The sequence below is a fragment of the Typopeltis vanoorti genome, chromosome 26 (genome assembly GCF_054136105.1).
Source record: "Typopeltis vanoorti isolate ZY-2024b chromosome 26, IOZ_Tvanoo_1.0, whole genome shotgun sequence".
NCBI lineage: Eukaryota > Metazoa > Arthropoda > Arachnida > Uropygi > Thelyphonidae > Typopeltis > Typopeltis vanoorti.
The window spans coordinates 20788551-20815785 of NC_143574.1; the positions used below are offsets into that span (position 1 = coordinate 20788551).

General features: G+C 39.2%; 1 protein-coding gene across 2 annotated transcripts in view; it reads left to right on the forward strand.

Annotated features, from left to right (window-relative positions):
* Nucleotides 1-27235, forward strand: part of LOC150092389 (lactadherin-like) — a 175770-nt gene that overhangs the window by 37878 nt on the left and 110657 nt on the right. The window contains exon 2 of one of the 2 annotated variants that reach the window (XM_090414957.1): nt 11686-11837. The gene's annotated coding sequence lies outside the window, so the exon portion shown is untranslated. The remainder of the gene's footprint in view (nt 1-11685; nt 11838-27235) is intronic. The other variant, XM_090414958.1, reaches the window with a different exon arrangement.

The window sequence follows — 27235 nt, forward strand, 5'->3', positions numbered from 1 at the left end:
CTACTTTTCCTACCATACCGTTATCTTTTACTCTCCTCAAGAACCTAGTGATATCCATTCTCATATTCTTCTTGTTCCCAGCCAAATTGTTCATTTCTACTACCACCAGTGCTGGTAACTAGCTTTTCATGGGCCCTGTGCAAGATTTTATTCTCCCCCCCCCCTTTAAAAAAAAATACAACAGAAATAGATCGGTTAATTTTTAGCTTTAACCAAAAATATTATGGAATCGGCCCCCATGGTGGCAAAATTTTAAATTTCAAAATGAAACTATAATACTGATTATTTTTTTGATACCCCATTCTCAGGCCCCCTTTGTCTTGAGTCCCTGTGTCTGTGCACCTGCCTAGTTACAGCACTGACTACCACTATCAACTTTTTTGCTCACTTACTCCTCATATTCAATCACTCTGCTCATTCTCACAAACTATGTGTGCATCTTCTTAGCTTGGGATATTTTTTTGCACAGGAAGAAGACATGTTTGCTATAGGTCTGAGAGACTATTTTTAGCATCAACTATGAAGCACTTCCCCATTCTCAACAAGTATGGCTACAGAAAGTTTTTTCCTTGGGTATATACTACGCTAAAGATACCAAGCAATTTTATAAGCTAGGTTTTAATCCTTTTTCCCAAGTAAGCAAATAGAGGCAAGTCTGAGGCAACTTGACTTACTTGTCTGTTTGCTCACTTGGGAAAAAGGATTAAAACTTAGCTTATAAAATTGCTTGGTATCTTTTAACACAGTATATACCCAAGGTAAAAAAACTTTCTACATCTTACTCCACCTTTAATAAGGTCAAAGCACCTTGTTGCAACTTGTTTAGGTAAAATTTATAAGCTCTGCATTACTTCAACCTTGGCAATTTTTGGATCTGGCTCCCACTGACGAGACCTCAGTAAAGGTCGAAACCGGTCTGGGTAGTGGCCCCTTGCCTTTAATGCATAGCATCATACATTTCCGTAAGGGGATGTGCTTTGCATTAGGAGAAAATACAAAGGAAAGTGATCGGATCTTACTCCACCTTTACCATGAGTTGCCTCAGACTTGAACTATGTTCAGGTGCAAACTTGACTTACTTGTCTGTTTGCTTACTTGGGAAAAAGGATTAAAACCTAGCTTATAAAATTGTTTGGTATCTTTAACAAAGTATGGCTACATTAATTTGTCAAAGATCTGGGAGGCAGTCATTCTGAGATCCAATATAGCTTGACTTTTTGATATTAATTTTATGATTATCTGTCCCCCCCCTAGAGATCACCTTGTTAGCACATTAGTTTTCTTTAGTTGCAGTGTGAATTGTTTCTACAACTATCTTGTTTGTAATTTGTGCTCCAATGATGATGGATAGAAAAACAACAAAATATTAGTACCTTCAACAAATAATTATATTTTCCCCTCATGGTCTTGGTGTTGTTGATACCACAAAGAACTGTTCCAAATGTTTAGCCAATATTTGGCACAGCACCCACACAAAGATCAAAATACCATTGGATGGGAGAGGATTTAGACCCCTTGTGCATCATCCTGCATATGCCATTATTTTCTGCTCAAGTCAAAGAATATCATAGTATTGATATACTGTTAAATTCTGAATGAAGAGAATTATGATATAATAGCGTTTCATTCAGGATTTAACATAGTCTGCCATTCCTTGAGCCAAATTTGCTCATCAGACAAATAGTAAATTATTCACTTCTTCTTCTTCTTCTGTAGCTTTTCCCACTTAAGTAGGGTTGCTGTTTATGGTGAGTTTCCTCCACAACTTCCTGTCTTGGGCTGTAGCCACATCCAAGTTCTTCATCCTCAAGTCCTCCTCCACCTCTCCCTCCATCTCTTCTTTGGCCGTCTGCGCTTCCTCTTCCCCTGCACATCCATCTGCATGACCTTTCTTCCCACATACTCTTCCTCCCTCCTCATCACATGACCAAACCAGCTCAACCTTGCCTCCTGTATCTTTGCTCCCAAGTTTGTAACTTTCACCGTTCCCCTTATATGGTCATTTCTCAGATGATCCTTTCTGGTTACACTGCACATCCACCTAAGCATTCTCATCTCCGCTACCTCTATCCTGCTGATGTTATTTTTCCTCAGGGCCACAGTTTCCAAAGCATACGTCATAACTGGTCTCACTACTGTCCTCAGATTTTGCCTATTAATTTGATCGGCACCCTCTTATCACATAGCACTCCAGCCATCTCTCTCTAGTTCCTCCATCCTGCTTGTATCCTGCATCCCACTTCCCTCTCAGCCTCACCATCCTCTTTCATTGTTGAACCTAAGTATCTAAAGTCACTGACCTTCCTGATGACATTTTCTTCCAGCTCCAGATCTGTCTCCTGGCTGCCATCCACTTTGCAACACATATAATCAGTCTTACTTCTGCTCAGTCTCATACCTCTCTCTTCGAGTACTTTCCTCCAACTGTCCAGTTTGGCTGCCACTTCTTCTCTTGATTATGCACACAGCACGATGTCATCTGCATACAACATAGTCCAAGGCCTTCTCTCACTTCCTCCTTCACCACCTCCATCACAATATTAAACAGGAATGGACTTAATGCTGACCCTTGATGTAAGCCAACTGTCACTGGAAAACTTTCTGTCTCTCCCAGGCAAGTTTGAACTCTTGTCTTCACATTTCTGTACATCTCCTGCACCAACCTGATATATTTCTCCGGTACCTTCTTCTCCCTCAGACACCTCCAGACTTCTTGCCTTGGCACTCTATCATATGCTTTCTCCAGATCAATAAATACCAGATGTAGCTCCCGTTGCTTCTCTCGAAACTTTTCCTTTATCTGTCATACCCCAAAGATAGCATCTGTCATTGATGGACCAGGCATGAAGCCAAATTGCTCTTTTGCAATCTCCACCTCCTTCCTCATTCTTCCATCAAGAACCCTCTCTAGGATTTTCATTGTGTGGGACATTAACTTTATTCCTCTGTAATTCTTACAGTCTTGTGCATCCCCTTTACTCTTGTAGATGGGGACAAGAGTACTTTCCCTCCATTCCTCAGGTATATTTTCCTGTTGACAAACTTTTATTAACAGATCACACAGCAGGTCAATTCCTTCTTTCCCCAGTGCCTTCCATGCCTCCACTGGGATCCTGTCAGGGCCCACTGATTTTCCATTCTTCATGCTCTTTATGGCTTCCTTCACTTCCACTCAACTAATGTTCTGTACCATCCCCTAAGATCCTTGCATTTTCTTCATTCAAAAGCCATTCAAAGTATATTCTCCATCTGTTTCTTATATCCACATCCCTCCTTAATACCCTTCCTCCAGAGTCTTTGATCTGCCTCACATGTACGCTGTTCTTTGATGCCTTATTTCTACATTTTGCCAATTGATAAATCTTTCTCTGTCCTTCCTTTGTTTCTGATTGATCATAAAGGTCTTGATATACCATGGCCTTCGCCTGTGCAACAACTCTCTTGGCTTCTCGCTTTTTCTCTCTGTATTCCTTTCTGTCCTCTTCCACTCTTGACTCATCCCACTTCTGCTTATTCATTTACTGACGTATATTCCATAATTATAAAATAATTGTATGCGCTAATATTTGTTAGTTATTTATCCTGTACTAATTCTTTGTAGAGTATATATATCCTATGTGAACTGTGCACAGAAACTCGGAACTTAGTCTGTTTATGTAAACCATTGCCAAGGACATAGCCAGTATAATAGAAATTAAGTGCTGTATGAAATTACAAAAGTTATCTGCCAGAGTACATTTTGGCGCTAGTTACTATGCCGAGCTAACGAAGATCCACGAGGTGGATTTTGGCACAAAGAAGGAAGGAGGAGATATGCGCTGTTGAATAAAGGAGAAAAGAGGCGCGAAGGAAATACCGGGGTTGAAAAAGACAAGGGAGCTCTATGTTTTTCTCTTACTCTTTCACGGGCTCTTGTTTGTATCCTGATTCTAATTCCCTCATCTTGTAATTGTGAAAGACGAGAGGCATGACAGGGATTGACAAGGAAGCCTGAACAATAGACAATTTTAGAGTGAAGCAAGCATGAATTCCTGAACCAACAAGAGCGTTAGGGTGAATCTGGTTCCTATCGAACTAAAGTGACCTAAGAGAGAAAGCTATTGAGAATCAAGGAAGTGTTTTCCAGAACACGTGATAATAGGCAAATTATATCAACCGTCCCGGTAAGGAAATCCTTTCTATGTCTTTTGTGAATGTAATTACAATAAAGGAGAAGTCTATTGCCTTAATGACAGTTCAAGTTTGAACGTGTGATATCTTGAAGCTTGTTCCAAGAGAACGTGATATAAGTTAGAAACTGACTTACTTAGATTTACTGTGATAGATTAACAGGACTTTAGAATTCCTTGGTGTGTATTTAGCAATATGTACTTTGTATATCCTGAACGGCTAAGCAGAGTCGACAATTGAAGTACATTGAATAGATAACCTTTGTCTAAAAGTTGTGCTTAGAAGCTTATAACTCTAAGAAGGGTAGAAATCTATATGTTAAGAATTGAACCGCGCTGAGTATACTCTGCTGTGAAGTTACTATTGTCTTAATAAGAACTTCTTTATTTCATGATCATTTTAGTTATATTTAGATCTTCTTTGATTAATGTAAATTCATGTATTAGTGTATTAAATGTTTTTATTTAAATTGAATCTTGTGCTTGCTTGAGTTCATTTCATTGCATCGCTCATTTTAACAGTTCGGATCTAAGTGGGAACTCTATTTATTGTGAAAGTAAGGAAAGATTAGAGAACCACGACTGCTATATAACGTAAAGATAATTTGATTAAGGAAAGTTATGTCTTATTTAGATTACTGTAGCATTGTACTTCCTGATGATTGATTCCTTAATCATCAGGAAGTACAATATTGTAAGAATATTTACAATATTCTTACAACCATGGACACAGAGTGGTGCAGTTAAATATAAATTTTCTTTGTGTTCGAAAATGGAATCAATCAGCAGACAGAATTAGGGAATTACCGACCTCGTTGATAACCTCCCTTATTGTTTTAACTCTTGTACAGTATTACTCCATATAGAGATTAGGCCTAGACTGTCTCGTGACCGAATACCAAAAATAAATTGGAAAACTGCACTAGCCGAAAAAGAAAACACAACAAAGAAGAAACACTTCACAACAATACTATATGATATTGTTTATTATTCATTATTTTTAAATTATTATTATTATTATTATTATTATTAAACAAGACCTCATGGAGTCAAAGACTCATCTAGGAGGTCCTTTTATCTCACACACATCTCATCATACCGGGTCTTAAACACATTCAAACTCCTTGCAGACACCACACTCTCAGGCAAGGCATTCCAATCATTCACAACTCTGCACGAAAAAAACCTGCCTCTCACTCCCCTACTCACACCCTCTTTATACAGTTTCCAGGGATGACCTCTGGTTTTCCCCTGATCTCCCACTATTCTCTGTAGAACTTCTCCACCATTGATCCTATAACAACCCCTTACCAACTTGTAGGTCTCTATCATATCTCCCCTCTTCCTTCTCTCCACTAGACTCTGCAAATTACATCTTTTCAATCTTTCCTCATACTCGACATTCCAGAGGTCAGAAACTACCTTAGTCAGTCGCCTTTGGACCCTTTCCAACATCTCTTCATCCTTCTAAAAACTAGGTGACCAAATCTGGGCACAATAGTCCATGTGTGGCCTAATCAAAACCTTATACAATGGAACAAGAATCTCCCTACTTCTACACGTCAGTGTCCTCCTCATCATTCCCAGAAGTCTTTGTGTTGTCTTCACAATTTTGGCGATGTGTCCCCTAAATTTTAGATCCTTATCCACTATCACTCCCAGATCTCTTATTTCCTCTACTTCCAACAATATATTCTCACCAAGTATAAATTCTGCATCCCATCTTTGTTTTCGAAATTTTAAAACCTTACATTTTGCAACATTGAACTCACATCCCCATTTGCTTGCCCAATCACTCAATTTATTCAAGTCTTCTTGCAAGGCCACAACATCTTCACTACTCTTTATGGTTCGTCCCAACTTTGTATCATCTGCAAACAACTGAATATCTCCATCAAAATCTTCGCCAATATCATTAATATACAAGTTAAATAGTAATGGCCCTAAAACAGATCCTTGAGGCACTCCACTAGTGACTTTCCTTTTCCTGGATATTGCACCCCCATACACAACTTGTTGATACCTATCAGATAGCCAGTCTCCAATCCAATGCACTAATCTAATATCCAACCCCATCTGCTCTAGTTTGACTGTCAACTTATCATGAGGTACTCTATCAAAAGCTTTTGCGAAATCCAAGTATATTACTGTGTATCCTTCTCCTCTGTCCAAGGAAGCAGTCACTTTATTTTAATAAGTAAGTAGATTACTAAAACACGACCTCCCTTTAGCAAATCCATGCTGTCCATCAAAGATTATACCATTGTTGTCAACCCAACTCTGGATCCTAGTTCTCACAAGCTTCTCCAACAACTTAACCACAACACCTGACACACAGATAGGCCTATAGTTTGATGCTTGAGTTCGATCACCTCCTTTATGAAGTGGCACAATCTTGCCCTCCTTCCACTCTTTAGGGACTTGACCAAGTGCAAGACTCGTATTAAAAAAATATGTCAAGGCAGGTATCAACTCTCTGGCACATTCCTTCAGAATACGCGGTGATATATTATCAAGTCCCACAGCCTTATTTACATCTAGTTTACTCAACTCCCCAAACACCTCTTGCTCACTTACAGTCAGTCTCTCCTCCCCATCATCAACTGCTCTTAATCTCTCCATGAAGTCACATTGACAAGATTGAAAGATCTTTATGAACTGCTCATTAAGTATCTCCACCACACATTCTGCAACAGCTGTCTCTTTATACCATTTCCTCCAATCAATGTCATCCTTCCATAATCATTCTTTCTTTTGCTGGCTACATATCGAAAGAACTCCCTAGGATTCTTTTTAGCTTCATTAGCTAACTGCTGTTCATACCTCTCTTTAGCTACTCTCACCAACCAAGTCACCCTCCTTGCCTGGTCTTTGTAGACCTCATAAAATTGGTTACTTCTACTTCTCTTATGCTGCCTCCACAATGCCCTTTTTCTCTGTATTGCATACTTAATCTCTTTATTCATCCATCTCACACCTACCTTATTTAACCTTCTCACCCGTGGTATACATTTAGACATTGCATCCACTAAATATTTTTTGAAAATCCCCCAAGCTGCATTGATCTCTTTTCCAGCTAACTCCTCATTCCATGCTACACCTGCAAGCTGTCTCCTGAGCTCTTCATAATCACCCCCCTTGTAGTTCCACATATACCCTTTTTTCACAGGGGTCCTTGCGCTGCTGGCAACCACCCAGGTAAATACCTCATGGTCACTTTCACCAATTGGTGGATGATTTGATACCTCATTGATAATTACATCCTCCGATGAGATGACCAAATCCAAGACCCTTAATCCTCGCGTGCCCTCTGTTACATACTATCTGAGGTAGTTATCCCTCAAAAACTCAAGAAACTCATTTTCTTTACTTCCAGTTGCTATCTCTTCATTCCAGTCTATATTGCCATAATTAAAATCACCCATAATGATCACCCTTTTCTTATTTGCTTGGCTTATTTGACTATACATTTCACTATCACCACCATCCACATTACCAGGTCTATAACAACATCCCACCAAGTATTTGATTCTATTCACCTCTATCTCACACCATACTGCCTCAAAACCACTGGCCCCATTTCCCTCTTGCATCTCTACCTTGTATGGACATAACTCTTTCTCTATCATCAATAGCACTCCCCCTCCCTTTTTACCCCTTCTATCCTCACGAAACACATCATACCTTTCCATCTCTATTCTTGTCAGGATGTCATCCTCATCTAACCATGTCTCACTTATTCCGACAATCTCTGGGTGCACAGATGCAATTAGTGCAACCATTTCATCTGCCTTGTTTCTTATACTTCTAGCATTGGTATACAAACACAACTCATTTCTGGATCTACAGCTAGTTCCACCGATACCACTCACTCGATGTGATCTCTCCATGCTGGACTGGGGCCATTTCCCCTTCTGCTTCTTCATTTTAGAACCCTTTGCAATTCCATCTGTTTCCTTTTGATCCCTGATCATCCCATTACTTTTCTGCCTACACATGCTCTCACCTCCTCTTGGAGCATCCACCTTTCTCACGCTGTGTATCCCTGTCCACCCTGAGCCTCCCCGTTTCCCTGCTCCTCTTGCACACCCATTCTCTCATTTTCTATACTCATACCACTCACTTCCCCATTCATTTCCACTCCTTCAATCTCTCCTGTCTTACTCTCCTGCTCTTCCACATCACTCCCCTCTCGATCTGATTCATTCTCTCTATTCACTTCTCCACTTTCCAGCAGCAGTCTCTCCAAGCGACTCACACCATAACCACTCAAATGCAGTGCATCGCTCCCATACAGCTCACTTCGTCCCTCAAACTCATTCCACACATTAACAAACTGTACTCCCATCTCCTCACACATTTCAGCCAGAATATCATTCATAATCCTTGCTCTCTGCCTCATTTCACCACAATCATACCTAGGCAACACACTGACCACCCTTCCTGTCACACTATTCTCCTTTATCTTTCCAAGCAGTCTCCTGACATTCATTTTGACATGCTCTTTGTTCTCTCTCAAATCATTCATACCAATTAATACAATTAACTCTTTTACTCGTTCCCGCCTCATATTCAATGCCTCAATCACTCTACTCATTTTACCGCCTGGAAAACATACCTTGTGCATTTTATCCTCTAGCACATTTTTAATAATGGAGTCGCCATACAACGCCACTCGCTCATCTTTTGTTAACTCTTTCATGCCATTATGATTTATTTTAATAGTTTTGACCTGAATTCTCTTAATTTCATTCCGCATCCATTTCATTTCTTGCTTCATCCAATCCAATTCACCTTCCGAACCTCGCGACACATTCACTCTATCATTAAATCTTTCTAACTTTCTAACTCTCGACCCCCTCTTCTCACTTTCCCTCTCATTCATCCTTTGTTTCCGTACTTTCGGTCCAACATACGTCCAACTTTCACTATCATTCTTCTCACTTTCACTCTCGCATATCTTTCTTTGTTTCCGTACTTTCGGACTAACATGCGTCCAACTTTCACTATCATTTTCTCACTTTTACTGTCATTCATCTTTCTTTGGTTCAGTACTTTCGTTCCAACATGCGTCCAACTTTTGCCATCAGTCATTCTTTTTTCGCTATCATTCATTCTTTCGATTTTTTTTACTTGCGATTTCTGCATCACGCCATTTCTACTTTCATTCGTTCTCTCAATTTTGTTTCTTTCCGCCTCACTTTCGTCCCTTTTAACATCGGTTACGGTTGTCAAATCGCTCTTTTTCTTTTTTCCTGAATTTTTAACATTTTTTCGCCTGTCTCCTCACCATCCTTCTCTTTCAAACGTGCACTCGCGACACAAAATGCAAAAGAAGTTCTACATGCTTAGCCATTACTCTCCTTATAGATGGCACAATATAATAAATTTAGTTTAATCCTTTATTCAAGTGTGAGCAAACAAAGTTTGCACCTGAAAGTATCTTCAGGACTGGGGTAAGGTGGTACTACACCAAGGCAACTCGTTGCAAAGGTGGAGCAAGCCACCAACACTCCTGTCTCAGTATCTCCTATAATGCAAAACACATCTCCTTGCGGATATGTTTAATGTTATGCATTAAGGGAAGGGCCACTACCCAGACTAGTTTCGACCTTTATTGAGGTCTCTTCAGTGGGAGCCAGGCCCAAGTGGAGCTACCAGGCAGAAGCATTAGAAGGTCATCTCTACCTATAGGAGTTGCCAAATGGTGTGCCACCCTTTTTTTAATAAATTACTCTGGATTTAGAGAAAGATGTTGAAAGTTTATTTTTCACTTGGTTAGAGTATAATAAATTTAGTTTAATCCTTTATCATATCCGCAAGGAGATGTGTTTTGCATTATAGGAGATACTGAGACAGGAACGTTGGTGGCTTGCTCCACCTTTGCAACGAGTTGCCTTGGTGTTGTGCCACCTTACCCCAGTCCTGAAGATACTTTCAGGTGCAAACTTTGTTTGCTGACACTTGGATAAAGGATTAAACTAAATTTATTATACTCTAACGAAGTGAAAAATAAACTTTCAAGATGGCACAATGTTTTTAATCGTCTTTATTTTGAAAAATGAAACAATGCACTTAGACGACCATTCTCTCTCTCTCTCTCTCTTTGTGTGCATGACTTGGCATCATCTTCGAATAACTGAATATACAGGGTGTTCGGGATAAATTTGACAGTTTCGTAAGGAAAAAGAAAATCTTCTTTGTATCTATTAAATTTAATGAATTGACAAAAAAACATTACAGGCAGAGTTAATTACAATACTATCAACAAGATTTACTCAAAATAACCACCATTAGCATCGATCACAGCTTCAATTCTGCTTCGGAACCTCGAACAAGCTGATGCTACAGTCTCCCAAAAAACTGTTTTAATTTTATCCATTAACTGGGCTTTTGTATTACTTGGAGTGCGATTGGTGTCTTTTTCAACTGCGCCCCATACAAAATAATCCATGGGGTTAAGGTCTGGGGAGTTTGGAGGCCAAACATTTGGACTGGTGAAGTCGTAGAAATTTTCAGACAACCATTTTTGACTTTTCCCAGAGGTGTGGCAAGGGGCCGAATCCTGCTGCCATACATACGGCCTACCATTGGCTACCCTTGTTATCCAGGGCTTGACTACAGTTAGCAACTCCACGAACAAAGCCCGAATTCCAATGCCAGGGTTCTTCAACACCTGTTCCTGCAGATTTGCGAGGAATTCTGCTGTACGAACGCAATCAGATCGTCTGCTAGGGATCTTTCTTCTTGCTACATCCTCGTAGTCACCATTGCAAGTCTCTAGTTCATGCCTGATTGTTTTTACTGTATTCAGGGAGCATTGGGCAGCAGTCGTAATATCCTTATTTTGATGGCGGGCACGAATCATCATGATACAAGTTATTCTCTTCCATGATTCAGGTGGGTTCCAGCTATCCATCCTTTCTGACATCTTGTATATGAATGAAGAAGGGTCCAAACTTTTAAATGAAGAGAAGTGTGTGTTAATACATGTAACTTACGGAAAAATATAATTAATTATAAATATGTCAAATTTATCCCGAACACCCTGTATATATCTGGTCCTAGAGAATTCTGTAACAGTCCCCTTTCTTTTCTCTGAAACAATGTTCCCATACTTCAGCAAACTATCACTTTATTGAGTGTACTGACCAATTTCAATATCTGAAGACTTTGTATTCAGATATTCTAATTTTTCATGTGGTATTCTATCAAATGTCTTTGCATATTGTTAAAATAATACTGAGAATGGTCATTTTAGTGCACTGATCATTTGTCAAAGAGAGAGGTGTATTTTCTTCTTAAAGAGTGGTATGGGGGATTCATATTTGTGTACCCACTAATAATAAAGAATATTGTGGTATAGATACTGTGAAGAATTGCTTTTATAATGAACCATGACTGTAGAAACTTATTACACACACAATATTCCTTACTCTTTATATGAACAGTATTCTTTAGTATTTACAATGAATGCTGTACTTCTAAGTTTTTTTTGTTTTTATCAACTTCTTAGGATTCTCCAAATTACCCTAATGGATAAGGAGCTCAGCCTAGCTGGATTGAAAGTTATGTATTCCGAGCACATTCAAAGGTTCTAGCACTACTTTACTTTATTTAAATGAAAAAGGAGGATTTGGTAAGCTGGGGAATCTAAATTTCTAAAAGGTACTGTATCAACAGATACTTGCCAAAGTTCAATATTAAGGTGTAATGTTTAAATAATTACTATTAAGGTATAAGATAAGGAATTCTTATTTATATTTTGAATCTTTATGCTCATCTGACAATGACTACCTCTTTGTATTCAGATATTAAATTATTTTATAATTTTAAAATAATGGAAATGTGGATATTTTATAAGTTCCAAAGATTGAAATGAAGTTATATAAATTTGACCAGGGAGCTTACGGGATTACACTTGCCGCATTTACAAGTTGTCCTAGCGTGGACCTTATAGGAGACATGATCGCTAGCCCAAGCATCTATATATTTGCCTTCTATTGGCCCATTTTCATAAGGTTTCACTGGCCTGACAGCAGAAACCTTAAGAGAGTAAAAACTCTTGTTCAGTACTAAGGAACTCGAAGTGTCGGAGAGGTGTATTTTTTGTAAGCGAACTCTCGGTCAGTGCACTGTGCCCTTCAATTAGAAAAGAGCTGTGTTTGATTCTCATTGTAAAGAGAGGATAAAGGTGAGTAGTCCAATCTCAAATGGAGACAGCAGGGTTTTTCCTCCTGGAAATAGGTTTCTTCATCCCGTATACAGCAAATATGCTGAGAGAATATGCAGTTTACATACAAAAATACTGCTAGTGGTAGTTGCTAGATGGCATTGTGTGTTGATGGTAGTAGTGTCATTGTGTAATTGAAGGATTAAGTAGGAAAGACAGTGATTGAGTATAGTGGAATAGTGTGCCCTCCCACAATCGATGAGTCCTTGAGTTCCTTGGAGGTATAGTAATAAAAATATGGACAAATAGGCCAGAACCCAAGCAATTTAAAGATAAAAATGCCATCTTCTGGTGGATGCTGGATAGCACTTTGGGTTTAGATAGCACAGACAGTGGGTTGTGTGGAGTGGAGTGCCCTCTCACGATGAGTCCTTATATCCTTGAAGGGATATAAAGACATTTATTATTATCACATAATAATAAATACTTTTAATAAAAGGGGTTTTATAGAGTAGATACCAAAGAATTTTTGAATATATGACAGGACAGAAGAGAAGGGAAATTGTGTGACATATTTATCAAGAGCACTAGCACTACACTTTTTTTTTTTGCTTGGAAGGTGGTGAATGAGTGTAATAAGTTACCAGGGGAAGTCCTAAGTGTTTTATCAAGGAATGAGTTCAATAAGCGATATAATAGGTGTCACTCACTGTGAATTCAATGTGAACCTCTCACAATGAGTCTTTAGACTCCTTGGGGGGGGGTCCATTTAATAATAATACTAATGAAAACTAGCTGCAGACTTGGAGGTAGAAACCTAGATATAAGCAATTGATTACATTGCTGAACAAAGTTGAAATTTGGAGACACATTGCTGAAATGCTAAAGTTCTTGCAATGGATAACTGCATGCAATGTTGAAGAGAATAGTAACTTGTAGAGATAAGAAAGGTATTTTTTCATCTTTATAAGACTATTAGGATCATACTGTATCTAGACTACTGTGGCGAGATATGGTAATTTAGGTTCCATGAAAATAAAGAGATACTGGAAAAGATTCAAGTTACCATATCTCACCACAATAGTAGCCCAGATCTCCATAAGTTACTGATCTCTTCAACATTGCAGTTATCCATTACAACTTTATTACTTTAGCAATGTATTTCCATATTTCAACTTTTTGTCCAGCATGTAATTACTAATCACTATGAAATAAATTTTGTAATCTAATCTACCATTATAGAGAGTAGTCTGCAGACCAGTCATTATTGCTGTCATTTGTCTCTAGATCATTATTATTATTACATAATACCTCCAGGGAGTCCAAAAATTCATTGAGGGAGGGCACCTACTCTACGACTTTCTCTCTCTCCACCAACCACAACTATCTTCATCATCTACACCAATGCCATCTACTGCCGACCACCATGACTAGCATTCTCACAAACAATCACAAACATCCATGCCCACGGCAGAATTCGAACCCACAGCCTTTTGGCTGGAGAGCGGATATGCTAACCACTCGGTGAACCAGGCCGGATCATCTATAACACTTCCACAACCCCTTGAAAACCAAAGCAACCAAATCTATGTACTAACCTATCTCTACTTGTCAGTTTTCTTTAACACATCTAAATGATCCTTTTGAGCTATTTTGCTCTTACTTTTATGATATACCTTCTGAATTGTAACACCAAGTCCACTATCACTCCCAAATCTGTAGTCTTTTCAACTTTCTGCAGTACAATTCTATCAACGTAGCACACACACCTGTAAATCAAATAGCATAGAAAAAGGCAGTGGCAATTCTTTTCACCATCTTATAATATATCCTAATATCCCATCCAATCCCATGGCCAGGGCCACCCCTAGGAATTTTGACGTCCCAAAAAAATTTGCTGCCCCGTGCAAATCCACGTCTTGCACCATTGGTAGAGCTGGCCCTGCCCATGGCAGTATCCATATTGAAAATTTGTAATATTCTAAACACCTCTTGTTCATATACCTCTACTTTATATCATTTCTATCACATCTATAACTGCAATATCTCCATCTGGATTTTAATGGTATCGTAAAAATATCACTCAGTAATTCAACTATTACTTCTGCTTCTGTCACCTTATTTCTTTATTATTATTTAATTAATTAATAACTAATTAAACAGTAATTTATAATTTATTTGTTTTCAAGGGAGATGCATATACAGTGGTAACCTTTGATTTTGCAAAGGCTTTTGGTAGATTGTCACACCAAGTTGGTAACTAAATTGGAGCAGATGGGATTGAATGATAGATTAGTGAGTTCGATATGCAGCTAGTTCTCAGATAGGTATCAGCAAGTTGTGTATGCAGAAGGAGAATTAAGTATAAGAGGGAAAATTACTAGTAGTGTGTTGGGGCCATTGTTATTTAATTTATATTAATGATATTGGGATGGGTTTAACTGGTGATATACAACTGTTTGTAGATGATGCAAAACTGGGGAGAGTGATGAGAAATCAAGTAGATGTTGTGGCCTTACAAGAAACTATGTAGTCAAAGACACTGACAATTATCTAGCAGCTTCACTTAAAACTTGAGCTGGTATACCATCCAATCCCACAGCTGTATTCACATTAAGGTTCTGCTATATGCCGTGCACCTCCATTTCATTTACCTCAGTTCCCATATATGCCTTTGCCTCTTTCGTTCCTACAATATCTCCACCTGGATGATATACTCTTGCAAAGTGTTCACTTAATAATTCTACTATTTCAACTGATTCAGTTACCCCCCTACCACTGGCATTCATTAATATCATTCTGCCATAAACATTCTTTCTTTCACTTGCTGCATATTAAAAGAACTGTTTGGGATTATATTTAGCCTGCATTGGTAATTTCCTTTCATATTCTGCTTTTGCCTTTCTTATCACATTAGTTACCCTTCTGGCCTGTGCTTTGTACGGTTCATGTGCCTGCTGGTCACTTTTCTCCTTAAATACCCTCCACAAATTTTTTTTTTTTTTTTTTTTTTTTTTGCAGCTCCAACTTGATAATATTCATCTATTTAACTCCCACTTGATATACTCTCCTGACTTTAGGCATGCAGCCTTCTTTACTTCCAAACACTCCTTTACCACTTCCCATGCACAATCAACTTATCAATATTCAACTCTTGCAGTTTTACATGCCATGGCATCGATCCAAGCAATCTCCTAAACTTGTCATACTCACCAGCCCTGTAATTTCACATATACCCCATATTAACTAAAAATTCCACACATTTAGCCACCTCCCAGGTCAAGACCATATGATCACTCTCACCAATTGGTGGTAACGTGGTCATATTCATTATATTCATTATAGACGAATTCTCAGATGCAGTTACTAGATTGAGCACTCTTGAACCCCTAGTATATTCTATCACATGCTGTCTCAGGTAATTATCCTTTAGTAACTGCATAAATTCCATTTCCTTCCTCCCATGTATCCTTCTCCTTCCAACCTATGTTCCCATAGTTGAAATCTCTCCCCACAATAATTACCTGCCCTCCAATCATTGTGTCTATTTGCCATGCATACTATCTCCATCATCTTTTCCATCCCTTGGTCTGCAGCACATTTAATTGTATATTTTGTTCTGCTAGCCTCTGTCTCACACCAGAAATCCTCAAACATGCTATTTTCACTGGCCTGCAGTTGAGCTTCTACTCTCTTTGGTTGCAGTTCATCGGCTATCATCACTATCGTCAAATCTATTCAGATGAAAACCATCCTTCTTGTATAAGTAATTTTGCCCATCAAACTCATTCTACACCACTCCTCCTGCATAACCTATGCATCAAGTCATTTTCTATTTTGCCCCTCCTTCTCAGCTTACTCTGTCATACCGTGGCAACAGAATCACTATCTTAACTCTCTCGCTCTTTTCTTTTGCTACTTCTTCCAGTACTTTTTCTCCTTTCAAATTATTCGTTCCAGGCAATACAATCCTCTCTTTCACCTTACCCTTTGGTGCTCTAATAGCTTCACTAACATCATTAATTTTCACACCCGGAAAGCACAATTTTGTCAATCTCTCATCAATCACACCTCTTATGATTGAATCACTGTACAAGACTTGCTCCTTGATTTTTTCTTCTCTCTTGCTCAAGCCCTAATTTCTCTTATCTCACACTTCTTTCTTTCTTTTATCAGCTGACCCACTCGCCAGATGTTTTTGCATTCATTCCAGCCACATGCACACTATGCATTGCATATGACCTATTACTGGGCACCTGCAATGATCGCTAATTCATAAATAGTAAAGAAATAGAAGACACGACACAACATACATTTTTAAAAAAATGAATTTAAATTAAGAAAATATTTTTGGAAATTTTTCTAGTGTTTTTTTACCCTTTTTCTTTGGTAGGGGGACAGCCCATACCCCTCTGGATGCACCACTGATTGCAGCTCCCACTTTGCCCCTTGTATCACTCAGCATAACCAAGCTATTTCCCTCATTACAGCTAATTCTTCATTCTTTACATCAGTCATTCTATTCTTTTGATAACACTTTTACTCTCTCTCCCTCCCTCTCAACATGTCATATTTAATCTCTCTTTCAGTCCTATCTGCCATTATTACATCATACACATTTTCAAGCATATTCTGAGTTCCATCCACTACTTCAATCTTGCGACCTGAGACACACTTTTGACCCTCTCTCTCTCTCTCTCTCTCTCTCTCTCTCATAGCATTTTCAGCACACTTTTCCACCACTATTGCTTTCAGATCAAATTCCATTTTGCCTTTGGTAATGCATACATTTCACAGACATTGCACTGCATAAAGTCCCTTTGGTTAAATTCTTTAAACAATGATGCCTTGGACAGCATTGTTCTGCTTCACATCGGTGGCATGTATTATGCTACGAAAAGAGGCTAAGAAAAATTGTGGCAGAAAAACTTGGAGAAGAAAAGTTGAGTTCGGGACAACTAGAAGTTGTCAGAATCGTATTTTCAGTTTACAACAAATAATCGAGAAATTGTGGGAATATAACAAGGATCGTGTACTTAATATTTTTTAGCTCTGGAAAAAAAAAAAAAAAAAAAGATGGTACCAAGAGAAAAACTGTTCAGAATATTTCAGTACAGTGTACTGAAATATTCTGGAGAGTGGATACGCTAACTACTCTGCCAACCAGGCCGGCATATATATTATATACATAAGTTGTAAGTAGTTAGCAGTTAGAATTAATGGATGTAAAATCAGATGTGAGACAAATGTACACTCTGTCTCTCCTCTTATTCTTCATTTATATGAATCACATTATAAAAGAAAATTACATTAAACCTTTCAGAATCAAAGATATCAAACTTTTCTCTTTGCTTTGTTTTGCAGATGATGTTGCAGACCTAAACAAATCCATTGCAAGTGTTGAGAATTTTTTAACTAAACTGAATAACAGTTATAACAAATTTGGCATGAAAATTAGCACTAAGAAAGAAGACGTGAAAATAAGCAGGAGCATGGAAACTTAAACTGCATTTTCAATGAAAATCCATAGAACAGATATAATATTTCAGCTATTTAGGCACAGTTTTCATTGCAGATATAGAAATAAAGAATAGAATAAGAAAAGATGGTATGGTGGGGATCCAGTTGATTAAATTTATATGGAATATGATAAAAATTAGCTTAAACACTAAACTAATAGTACACAAGATGATATTGAAACCAATTTTCATTTATTAATCTGAGAGTTGGTCAGAAATAAAATGGTTCATCAAAGACTAGTGACTGCAGATATGAGAGTTCTGAGAAAAATTAGGCACATGAACAGATAGTATCATTTTTACAGAATCATTAAAATTGAGGATATTAGAAAGGAACTCAATATTGTTAGTATACAAGAATTATTATTATTATTATTATTATTCGGGCCTCCATGAAGTCAAAAGACTCATCGTGGGAGGTCCTTCCTAAGAACATAAAGTCTGTCACGACTCATCGAGGGGAAGTCCCCCCTAAGAAACACAAAGTCTATCATACCACTCCTTAAACTCATTGACCGTTCTCGCTCCCACCACTCCATCAGGCAATGCATTCCACAGTTCAACCACCCTCCACACAAAGAAACCACTCCTTACCCTCTTGCTCACAGTTTCCTTTCGTAACTTTCAGGGATGGCTTCTTGTCATCACTCCTTCCCACTGTTCAACCAAGCGAATGAACTACCCAGTGTCAACCCTGTAACCACCTCTCAACAGTTTAAAAGTCTCAATCATATCACCTCTCCTTCTTCTATCCACCAAGCTCTGCAGTCCACATTCCCTCAGCCGATCCTCATAACTATGCTTGTACAGTCCTGAAACCATCTTTGTCATCCGTCTTTGTATCCTTTCCACAGTTAATTTATCCCCTTCAAATCCTGGGGACCAAATCTGAGAACAATAATCCAAGTGTGGTCTGATCAGAGACTTATACAACGGAATGATAACCCTCTTATCTCTGCAGGTCAGTGTCCTTCTCATAATTGCAGCAATTCTCTGCGTTACCTTAACCACCTTTGCAATATGTCCCCTAAACTTCAGGTTTCTATCAATCATCAACCTCAGATCTCTTGTCTCCCCTACTTCCTCCAGTATAACTCCTCCCATAGAGTATGCAGCATCCCATCGATGTTTCCCAAACCTCCTGACCTTACATTTTGCTGCATTAAAGTGACACCCCCATTCATTTGACCATCTATCTAGCTTATTTAAATCCTCTTGCAGGGCTACCACATCTGCACTATTACTAATAATCCTTTCCAGCTTCGCATCATCCGCAAACAACTGAATATCCCCTTGCAATCCACTGGCAATGTCATTGATATAAAGGTTAAACAATATAGGTCCTAGTACTGAGCCCTGTGGGACCCCACTTGTAACCCTCTGTCTCCTTGAAACTGCTCCACCATACACAACTCTCTGATACCTATCAGACAGCCAATCCTGAATCCAGTTGACCAATCTGACATCCAGACCCATGTGCTGCAACTTAAATATCAAATGTGTGAATGTGTGAATAATCTAAGATATTATGGTCACTTAAACAGAATGGGAGAGGAAATGTTAACAAAATGAGTGTTAATGCTTAAAAAAAAAAAATAGGAAGGCTAAGATCTAGGTGGATTGATGCAGTCAGAAGAGCCACAGTAGACTGAAATACAAGATCTGACAATATTGGAGCTGACAAGTAATAGACTAATTTGGAGGAAAATAGTTGACAAAATACATCATCCATTTCCTGATATGTGCACATATCAGGAATTTGATGATGTATTAACAATAATTAACAGTCTGTGGAATGTTGAGTGTGTGTGAATGGGAATATCAAAGCATACAAATTAGTATGGAATTTTATAGTATAGGTCTATGGAAGCTGAGAGTAAGAGGTATAAATTTCTCTTGTGGTATGTGGTGATGAATTAGTAGGCTGCTAGTGGTAGTAGTGTGAGCTTCTTCAGTCAATTTGCCTACAATTCAGTTAATGGAATTGTAGGAGAATTTCATTCTCTGAATTAAATTGAGAATGAAGAGTAAGTTTATTGAACTGAAAGAGTGATATTAGCATTAGTACAGTATTATTTCTAGACTCCATGGAGTCATAGCATTCACAGGAGGATCAGGAGGTTTAAACTCTGCTGACCACAATTTATGTCATACCTGGTCCAGAAGACATTTGGATTTGAGGAATTCACCATCTGCTCCAACACATTCTACTCATTCACCACTGCCATGAAAAAAAAGTACCTTTCACATATCTTACTCATATTGTTATACGGCTTCTATGGATATCTTGCTTCCAACCCCACCCCTATTATCCTATGCAATAATTCCTCATTATCTGTGTAACGAGCTCCCTCGCTGACTAATGCCTCTATCATATCTCTTTCCATGATGAATCTCTGGACTACATGGAGATGCTACAAAATAATATCACTTCTTCCAATATTTTCTCAGTCTGTCTCATACTCAGTATTCTATTTTCTATAGTCCTGAGAGAGAATTAGGCACTGATCTTTGGACTTTCTCTATTTCCTTATTATCCAGACAATCATATATGTGCACAGAAATCTAAATGTATCCTTATTAATGGCACTATCACATTATTATCTGTAGCTACTATTGTAGATCTTCTTTGAGTGTGAAGATTTGGGTTCAAATCCTGTCTTGAATGTAAAGAACCTTTATAAGGGCATTTTTCAACTGAAGGTGAGTTAGCTCATCTCATACAGAGGTGGTAGGGGTTTTATCTTCCTGCAAATTCAAGTTTTTTTTTCTCTGCAAAACAGGCACATCAGCTAAATTATATGCATTTAACAGACAATAATATACTGGCCTCATAGCCAGTATATTATTGTCTGTTAAATGAATTATCTCTAAGGATAGTTCATAAATATCCCAAATATACATTATTCCTACTTGTCAGCATCCTCTATGTTAAAGCAGCAATTTTCTGAGTTCCTGATATTCAGTTACTATCCACCATCATTCCAGGATCCTTTTCCCCCTCCACTACCTGAAGTGGCCCACCAATATAGCATACCTCATCTCATCTTGTAATTGTTTGTACTTTTTTTTCTATTTATTTAACGGAATTTATTAATTGAATAATTAACGATTACGCTACTCGGCAGTAAGGAATGATGACGGATTCAGCAGCAGTTGCAAGTGGCGTATTGCCAAGTCCTCCGCCATTTAAGAACTCAATTATTAGCAATATCATAAGGGACTTTGTGGCATGCAGTACTTGCGGCATGTATGCGTCTCGGGAATTAGATATGTGGCTTGTGAAAGAGAGCGGAGAGCGTATATGCGCAAAATGCAGGCAGTTGGAGGAAATAAGTGCATTAGAAATATCGATATCTGACTTTGTTGCTCCAGGAATGGGGAATGAATGTAGGAAGACAAGCAGTATGATAGGAGAGAATGAAAAAAAGATATATATGAATGAGAAAATAATAGTTGATAGTGTGGAAGGTGTGAGTGACTGTGAAAGTTTAGGAGATGGTTTTGTTTGGGAGAGTCAATTTAGATTAAGAGTGACTGACCTGCAGAGGAAGCTAGATGAGTTGAAAGAGGAGGTGGAATGTCTTGTGAATGAAAGCAGAAGTATGAAAGATAAGATTAGGAGAATGGAAGAGATAAATGCAAGGAGAATCAGAGTAGGAGAGAGAGAGAATTTAAGGAGTATGAGTGAGAGGCATGGGGGTGCTAGAAGAGGAGAGAATGGAAACAGTAGAAGAGAGGGATGGAAGTGCTAGAAGAGGAGAGAATGGAAACGGTAGGAGAGATGGAATGAGAGAGAGGTATGGGAATGCTAGAAGATGAGAGGATGGAAACAGTAGGAGAGACAGAATGAGAGAGGGATATGGAAGTGCTAGAAGTGGAGAAAATGGAAACAGTAGGAGAGAGGGAATGAGAGAGATGTATGGGAATGAAAGAAGAGGAGAGAATGGAAACAATATGAGAGAGGGAATGGTAAGAGGTATAATGTATGGCGACTCAATGATCCGTGGTGTTCAAGATAGGATGCGTGAGGAGTGTTTACCAGGAGGAACAATAGAAAGGGTGGCTAAGGCAATTAAGAGAGGTGAAAGGGTGGATGAGATGATTGTGATGGTAGGAACGAATGACTTGAGTGGTAATGTAAGTCAGGCAGCGAGAGATATGAGGTTTTTGCTTGAGACTGTACAGAAGAAGACAGAGAGAGGAAAAATAGTGTGTGTGTTGCCTAGGTATGATAGTGATGAGCTGAGCAGAAGAGCAGTGATATTGAATGGCATAATAGCAAAAATGTGTGACAAGAGAGGACTGGTATATGTGGATGCTTGGAGTGCATTTGAGGAAAGAGAGGAATTGTATGTGAGAGACCGTTTACATTTGAATGAGGAAGGAAGTAGGCATCTGGAGAGATTGTTGTTCTGAACGAGTCAGTGTGTCCCAGGGAGGATGATAGCAGGGGTGGCCTCTTGTGGGAATGGATACTTAGAAGGGAGATGATGTCAGGTAACACTGAGCCCAGTGGAGTCTAGAAGGGATAATGCTGGGTATAGAAACAATGGCATTTATATGCTTTATACTAATGCCAGGAGTATCCGGAATAAGGGAGAGGAATTGGTGGCGCATGTAGCATCAGCCTGGCCAAAAATTATTTGGATCACTGAGACGTGGTTGACAGAAGGGGATATAATAACAGGAATAGAAGTCGCAGGGTATAGTATTTTTCGTCAGGATAGGAGGGGAAAGCATGGTGGTGAGGTACTGTTTATGATAAGTGATGACCTATGTCCTCTAAGAGTGGAGGCTTTGGAAGGAAGTGAGACAAATGATTTTGAGAGCATATGGTGTGAGGTAGAGGTAGACAAGACAGGATATTTAGTGGGTGTTGCTACAGAACCAGGAGCACAGAGGATGGGGACCAGGAGATGTTTAGACAGCTAAGTTTGGCAAGTGCAAGAAGAATGATTGTTATGGGAGATTTTAACTACAGTAGTATAAATTGGAGAGAGGAAGATGCATATAGCAATAGTGGAATGGAATTTCTAGAATTTTTGAGGGACAAATGTCTTAGGCAACATGTAACAGAGGGAACAAGAGGTTCAAGAGTTTTAGATTTGGTTATAGCATCAGAAGAGTTGATAATAACTGAGATGATATCTCTCCCACCAGTTGGAGAGAGTGACTATATGGTTTTGACTTGGAAAATGAATAGACATGTAGGAGTATCAAAGAGACGGGAACTTATGTGGAAATATAATGCAGGTGATTATAATAGTCTTAGACATCAACTTCGGGAAGTTTCATGGAGGGAGGAATTGGAAGGCCGGGATATCGTTAGTGCGTGGGAAATTGTGAAAGAATATTTGTTATCAGCAATGGTAAGTTGTATACCACGAGTGAAGAAGAGGACACAATTTGGAGTAAAGTGGATGACAAACAATATTAAACAGGAATTGCCTGTGAAAAAGAGGCTATGGAAGAGATATAAGGAGACAGGTGAAGAGAGGATGCATGAAGAATATAAGACACAGGCTAGAAGAGTGACTAGTGTGGTAAGGAAAGCGAAACTGGAATATGAGAGGAGATTGGCCCTAAGATCCAAAGAAAATCCTAGGGAATTTTTTAGCTATGTGGCCAGTAGGAGGAGAAATGACTGTGGAAGAATGATATTGTGGGATAAAAATGGGAATAGAGTGACTGATGCAGAGGACATAGTGGAATTGTTCAATGACCACTTTATTGGAGTATTTCATCCTGGAGGAGTAAGTTTTAATGCTAGAGGGATAGGGCAGGTTCAAGGTTTAGAGGTACAGGAGGAGAGTGTGTTTCAGATACTGAGAACTCTGGATGTCAATAAAGCTTTGGGACTGGATGGTATTTCACCACGAGTTTTGAGAGAATGTGCTAGGGAACTGACAGTGCCTTTAACCTGGCTTTTCAATGAAAGTCTGGCTTCAGCAAAGGTGCCCAGGGAATGGAAGGAAGGTAAGATAGTGCTATTGCATAAGGGTGGTAACAGACTGGAAGTGTCTAATTATAGACCAGTCTGTGTGTCATCAGTAGTTGTTAAGATCTTGGAGAAAGTAGTGAGGGACCGTATACAGCACTGGGCAGATGAGGGTAATATTATCTGTGAGAGTCAACATGGGTTTGTGAAAGGGCGCTCTTGTTTTAGCAATAGGCTAGCCTTTTATAATAAAGTTACAAGAACATTAGATGAGGGAAAGGCATTTACTGCAATTTTCTTAGACTTAGCAAAGGCATTTGACAGGATGCCACATGATAAGCTGATATTTAAGTTGCAACACATGGGTCTGGATGTCAGATTGGTCAACTGGATTCAGGATTGGCTGTCTGATAGGTATCAGATAGTTGTGTATGGTGGAGCAGTTTCAAGGAGACAGAAGGTTGCAAATGGGGTCCCACAGGGCTCAGTACTAGGACCTATATTGTTTAACCTTTATATCAATGACAATTGCCAGTGGATTGCAAGGGGATATTCAGTTGTTTGCAGATGATGCAAAGCTGTGAAGGAATATTAGTAATAGTGCAGATATGGTAGCCCTGCAATATCAGGGCTATATCAGGGCTACCACATCTGCACTATTACAGGATTTGAATAAGCTAGATAGATGGGCAAATGAATGGGGGTGTCACTTTAATGCAGCAAAATGTAAGGTCTTGAGGTTTGGGAAACATCGATGGGATGCTGTATACTCTATGGGAGGAGTTATACTGGAGGAAGTTGGGGAGACAAGAGATCTGGGGTTGATGATTGATAGAAACCTGAAGTTTAGGGGACATAGTGCAAAGGTGGTGAAGGTAACACAGAGGATTGCTGCAATTATGAGAAGGACACTGACCTGCAGAGATAAGAGGGTTATCATTCCGTTGTATAGGTCTCTGATCAGACTGCACTTGGATTATTGTTCTCAGATTTGGTCCCCAGGATTTGATGGGGATAAATTAACTGTGGAAAAGATACAAAGACGAATGACAAAGATGGTCTCAGGACTGTACAAGGATAGTTATGAGAATCGGCTGAGGGAATGTGGACTGCAGAGTTTGGTGGATAGAAGAAGGAGAGGTGATATGACCAAGACTTTTAAACTGTTGAGAGGTGGTTACAGGGTTGACACTGGGGAGTTCTTTCGCTTGGTTGAACAGCGGGAAGGAGTAATGAGAAGAGGCCATCCCTGGAAGTTACGAAAGGAAACTGTGAGCAAGAGGGTGAGGAGTGGTTTCTTTTCATGGAGGGTGGTTGAGCCGTGGAATGCATTGCCTGATAGAGTGGTGAGGGCGAGAATGGTCAATGAGTTTAAGGAGTGGTATGATAGACTTTGTGTTTCTTAGGGGGGAACCTCCCCTCGATGAGTCTTGACAGACTTTATGTTCTTAGGAAGGACCTCCCACGAAGAGTCTTTTGACTCCATGGAGGCCTGAATAATAATAATAATAATAATAATCTCCTCTGGCTAAAGTACACAACTTGACACTTGGCAGCTGGTAGATCCATTTATCTATCCTATCCATCTCATCAACCTGCTGAAATCCTCTTAGAGTAAAAGCACATCAGAAATATCTGTTATATTCTCACCAGTTAAGCATAATCTCACAAAACTCTAAATGACAGTGAATTCTGATCAGAACATTATTGGATACTACTTCTCACCCTTCACTTGCTGTATGCAATATCATTGACCTCTATCAACCAACCATTCCTTATACACAAGGCTGTGAAAGGGGACCTGTGATCCCCCCCTGCTTATGCAGCTAACCATTGGCTGCCATACTTGACATGAATTTCACCAATAGTTTGTATTTTGTATTCAGTATTCTGTTGAATGCCTTTAAAGAGGAAGAAACACTGTATAAGTGCTCTGTCCAATGTAGTTTTTTACCCTACTATGAACCTAGAATTCTCTCTTAACAAACCATGCTTTTAAACTTTACACATCAACTTTAAAATAGTAGCCCTACTCATTCTTCCAATCTAAAAAAAGTCTATTTAAATCTTCCTGAAGGGGTTTAATGCACCAGCATCACTCTATACAACTTTGCAAGCAAACTGAACATTCCTTATCAATACATGCGGTATCATGTATTTTATCATGCATTATTATGCATTATCATGCATAATTCTATCATGCATTATTATTCAGGAGTAGAATCCAAAAGATGGCCTGTGACTAGTGGTGTGCCGCAGGGTTCTGTTCTTGGACTACTGCTGTTTAATTTGTTCATTAACGATATAGGGAAGGATCTAAGAGGAACGGTTCATTTGTTCGCTGATGATGCAAAGTTGGGTGGGGTAATAGTGAATGCAGGAGATGTCAAAATCTTGCAGGATGATTTGGATAGATTGGAGTTCTGGGCTAAGGAGAATGGATGTCAATTTAATTTGACAAAATGTAAGGTTATGCATTTTGGGGTGAAAAGATTAGCAGCAGTATACCACATTGGTGGAACTGTACTCCGGGAGGATTGATGAGGCCAGGAACTTGGGAGTGTTGGTGGATAGGGAGATGAAGTTTAGGGGACACATTGCAAAAGTGGCTAAATCAGCTCCTCAAATCACTTGGTTGCTGAAAAATACTTTGACGAGCAGAGACAAGCAAGTTATTGTTCCTCTGTACCGAGCTTTGATAAGACCTCATCACTGTGCCCAGATTTGGTCACCTAGTTTTCTTCTTGATGGGGAGGAGGTTGAGAGGATCCAGAGGTGAGTGACCAAGATGATAGCAGGTCTACAGAATGAACCTTATGAGAACAGGTTGAAGATTTGTGGGTTGCAGAAATTGGTTGATAGGCAGAAAAGGGGCAATATGATTGCCCCTTTTGACATTCAAATTGCTGAAGGGTTTCTATAGGATTAATTCAGAGGATATTTTTGAAATCAGGACTGGTAGTGGGAGAACTAGGGGACATCTATGGAAGCTGGGCAAGAGTGTGGTTAGCAAGGGTGTTAGAGCTGGGTTCTTTACTTTTAGAGTGGTAAATGAGTGGAATAAGCTGCAAGAGTCTGTTGTGGGTGCTATGACAGTGAATGAGTTCAAGGCAAGGGTGGTAGATACTGTGAGAATGTCGAATAGTTGTGTGGACATGTTGTTTAGGGCCTCCCTTGATGAGTCTAAGGACTCCCTGGCGTCGCCCGTAATAATAGTAATAATCATTAACAAATGTCCACACAGTTAGCCTAGTGCTTTGCGCTTCGCAACCATATGCCTGGGGAAGGAGTGTGCTGGATTCGATTCCCATCGCCGACGTGAGGAGCTTAAGGATCTTGCTCAGCCATAGCCAAGTTAGCCAGTCTTGGGCATGGACAGCAGGGTTTTTTCCCCCAGTTTATCTGGAGTTTTTCATTCTGCAAGCAGGCAAAC